Source organism: Engraulis encrasicolus, chromosome 6 (genome assembly GCF_034702125.1).
Source record: "Engraulis encrasicolus isolate BLACKSEA-1 chromosome 6, IST_EnEncr_1.0, whole genome shotgun sequence".
Taxonomy (NCBI): Eukaryota; Metazoa; Chordata; class Actinopteri; order Clupeiformes; family Engraulidae; genus Engraulis; species Engraulis encrasicolus.
Genome location: NC_085862.1, coordinates 53,000,741 through 53,004,996, shown reverse-complemented (window position 1 = coordinate 53,004,996; position 4,256 = coordinate 53,000,741). Strand labels below are relative to the sequence as shown.

Sequence of the window (4,256 nt, the reverse complement as noted above, 5' to 3'; positions counted from 1 at the left end):
ATATATTGATCCATATATTTTAAAATATATGGCTGGCAAAACAAAACTGTATTCCACTATTCGGTCTGTATTTCTTGATGTTTTTAGTTCAGCAAGCACATTTTGCACGACATTGGACATTTACTCGACATTATAAAGTCATTTTAGGTGGACCATATATGGCCATATATAATAATATATTGATCAATATACAGGAGTCTCTGATTGAATCATCTCAGCTCTCATATCACGTATGACGCGCCTACGTCACGTCGTCACAACCTGAAGCTAAAGTGGCGAGAGAGCCGTCTCGGCTCGAGCGCGGTCCGGTCCGGATTGTAGCTCCACACAGTCGCCAGCCAGACTCCCCACCACAGTGACACAAACCAACCAGCCGCCTCGAGGTAAGTTATAAAGAGAAGTTTGTTAATTTGTTAACATAAATATACAAGCATATAGTCTGAAACGTCTACAGTGGTTGATGTGCAAAGTTTAGCCAAGTGGTTATCGAAGTTGGATGTTTGTTCATTTTTTCCCCCAAGGACTAGAAATACGTTATTTTTTTTGAATTTCCCGCGCTACCAAGCTGTTGTACTACTAGCGATATTTGCGTTGTCGAAATGGTGTGTAGTTCTCATTGACAGTAGGTATAGTTCTACACATCTTGAAAACGTAAACGTAATACTTGGGTCGATATTATATGGTTGTAGTGGTCAATTTCAGGTGAGCCCACTTTATTTGGCTTGTCAGAGAAGGTTAGCAACATCTATCTGGCTAATACTGCTGAGCCCCAACGTCAGCCTAGAAAGCCAGGCCTCAGTTAATTAGCCGCCTAGCTTACTCGGCTAACGCAAGGGAATCAAAGCAGAAGTGAAGTGCGACAAGATCTAAATGCACATCGCTAACTTGCTTAAAAAATGGGCACTACAGTATAGTAAAATGAGACAATGTCCTGCGTTATTTTTGGTAAAGCATAGCTGTTGCTGCTTCGGTTTTCCCATTGTGGTAACATCAATAGGTTTTTTTGAGTAACTTGCTCACGAACTAACTGCACTGTCCCGTTCTTGTAGAGCTATTGTTAGAGGTTAACGAAGCCTTGTCGTCAAATTGGTGAATTTCAAAACGGTAGCCTACACGTCGTTGTCTTCAGCTACTCTGTGATAGTTCGGAGTTTGCTTTGCTCACAGCAATTGCATTCATTGAGTCATGTTGGTGTTCATGTTTACTCTTAAACGAATGCGCGAGTCATTCTTGTTCATCGGAATTCATTCTCGCCAGTTACATGCATGAGTTTAAGTCTTCCTTCGCTTCATCATCTTCATAAAAGAGTGCCTTCGTGCCAAGAACAGACGTGCAACTGTTAACGATGCTGGCTGCTGCGATTTCAATGTCTTGTCTTCCCTGTTGTCGGGACGAGGCACAGACACAGAGTGCCACTACGACGCTCTGCGACTGCGAGCTAGAATGCTGTAGTTCCACCAGTCTACCGAACTTCTAGTTTGTCTTGGACGCGACATGAACTTGGTCCCCATCTCCCCCCGCCCCCCCCCCCAGATTTAGCTCACAATTCTGACAATGATATAGAAGTGATGAGCTTGGTGGGTATCCTTGTGCCTATTTAAGGTTAAGTGTGTGAGTGAATGTTAATTTTCTGTTGCTCTTTTAACTTTTTTTGCAGAGGTTGCTGAAGAGGTATGCAGCGATGGTCTGGAGGAAAAAATAGTCACATGGACTGGTGTGCATTCCAGTACTTGAAATGGTAAGCGATACTGTGCCTTTACTATGCTCACTCACTGGTGATCATGCACTAAATGGGGAATACATCTATCTGAACTTTAGGAGGAGATTCAGACTCCCTTGGTGCAAATATAATCGTTTCAAAAAATCCTTTATACCTCATTCAATCAAGCTACTGAATAAACCGGGAATAATGGAGAGATTGAGTGGGAAAAAATGGACCTCTGCAGCTAGTGTTGGTACTGCTGGTGGGGATGGAAGCTAGGGTAAAAGTTGGGAGGGGGATATGTAGACATGAATGTATCCCTGTTTTTATTATTTTTATGTTAATTATGGAATGGATGTAACCTAGTTATTTATTGCAGGGTGAAGGTGTGGTTGGTTGTAGGACGGTGTGTGTGTGTGGGGGGGTGTACTGAGCTGTGTGTGTGAACGGTGTCGGGGGGGGGGGGGTGTCTGGACTGGATGGTCAGGGGCAGTGGGTTAGGACATCCAGATTTAGAGTTTACTTGAGCTACATTATTAACTGCACATTGAATGTGTGAAACTTGCTGATGTAACATGTTACATTCAAGGGTTCATTGGGCTAAATGTGGTTAAAATCATTGACCTGGGTTTACAAAGCTGGGCAATGTTGGGCACTTGTTTCAGACTATTGAAAGGAAGGAGTATGAGAATGTAACACAATGCTTAACATGAAAAATAAAACCCTTCATGAACCAACGGTGTATTTGGCCCCAAACTAGTGGCATACCCTTCAAGTTTCAACTGCACATTGGTCAAACACAATTTCAGCGTTCTGTGCACCTGTTCCATTTTTTCTAACAAGAAGTACACTTGTTACATTACATTTAGCTGACACTTTAATCCAGAGTGACTTGAAAGAGGTCATAGAGCATGAACTACTATTTGGCGGCAAATCACTGCTGAAAACCTGGGTCTGTGAAGGAGGGGAATGGACTTACTTTTCATTGTAGGTGGTGTGGTGTTTTATACTCCCTCTTGCCCTCTGGCTTTTCACTTGCTATGTGGACTCTGTATGAGCATTGGTAGTCAGTCAAGAGACAAAATAAATGTTTCCCAAATCATTTACAGGACTTTGGTCCATATATTCTCGCTAGCTTAGCAACATTCTTCCTCTGAGGATATGTAAAACAAAACAAAAAATGAATAATAAGATATTTTACACACCCAGGTCAACAATTTTAAGTGTTACCCCTAAATAGTTGCCTGCCCTTTTAAAGATGCACTGTTTAGGATTGTTCCCAGATTAGTTATTGTGACTATGCTGCTCATTGAAACTACTACTACCTAATGTACTGCACAGCCATGGAGAAGATTAATCTTTCATGATTGAATGGTGTAATATTCCCAGCCATAGTGAATACTCTGTCTGAAATTGATGGTTATGGTAAGCATGTAAGCAGGTGGGGGTTGGGCGTGTCGAGCAATGTTGCCATTGAAACCCAAGTTTTTGTTTGTCCAGTTAAATAGTTGGCGTAAAGGGCAGAATGAATCCTCGTGCATTTCCTCCCGACAATTATATGTTCTCATATACTGTTTTATGGACATGCATGGCTCTGCTGTCAAGTGTTTACCTACAAGTACAATGTTGTAACATAACTCCATGAAATAACTTTCATTTGAAACCTCTCCCACTGCTACCGCTTCATGGGACAAAGTTCAGTTTTAGTTACAATCCAGTTCCACATATTCCAGGTGACCTGTTTTTACCTGTCCAATTCAGCCTGGTGATTCGATGGTGGAATGATCACATGGTTGAATTAGACTGGTAAAACAAGGCCATTTGGAATGTGTGGCCCTAGATTGTAACTGAAACTGAACTTTTTCCCATCACTACGTTTCATTAGCATATCTTTCAGCCGAGCCCAACTTTCCCGCCCGCTCGCCTCGCTTGTCTACGTCACCAGCCTCTGCTTCCTTGTCGCTTCCCAACGGAAAAAGAAATGGAATGTCTCGCCTGCACAATGGGTTAGAGAGTTAACATTCTTTTTACTTTACTTTTGCAGATGCTGTTGCTCAGGCACATCCAGGTGCGAGGATGGGGGAGATCCGGATGTCGCTAAATAAAAGAATCTGTGAACTGCTTCACCAAGAGAAAAAGAAGTCCATGGACAGGCCTATGAGCCCTCTTGTTGACCTTGAGTGACTGAGGCTGCGGGCGGTCTGCCCCTGAATTCACCTTCACTTTCACTTTTTTTTTTTTTTAAATATATCTGAAGGTGTGTGTGTGTGTGTGTGTGTGTGTGTGTGTGTGTGTGTGTGTGTGTGTGTGTGTGTGCACGCGTGCATGTGTGCCAGTGCTTTATGTGAGGTGTTTCGCTTACTGGCCACAGCCACAGTTTTTTGTTTTGTTTTGTTTTTGTTTTATTTGTTTTGTTTTTTTGTTTTTTTGTTTTTTTTTATAGAATATTTCTGAATTTACATTGAGTACAAGTTACTGGCCAAAGTGGGAGACTGAAATTGTTACTGGCCACAGGCAAGTTTCACCAGCATTTGGCCTGTTGGCCGGTGTCGTT

General features: G+C 42.3%; 1 long non-coding RNA gene across 1 annotated transcript; it reads left to right on the top strand.

Annotated features, from left to right (window-relative positions):
• Window positions 1-3,953, top strand: LOC134451471 (uncharacterized). Its single transcript, XR_010035238.1, has 3 exons — window positions 1-383; window positions 1,658-1,738; window positions 3,747-3,953. It is a non-coding gene; the product is annotated as an uncharacterized LOC134451471 (long non-coding RNA).
• The last annotated feature ends 303 nt before the right edge of the window (window positions 3,954-4,256 follow it).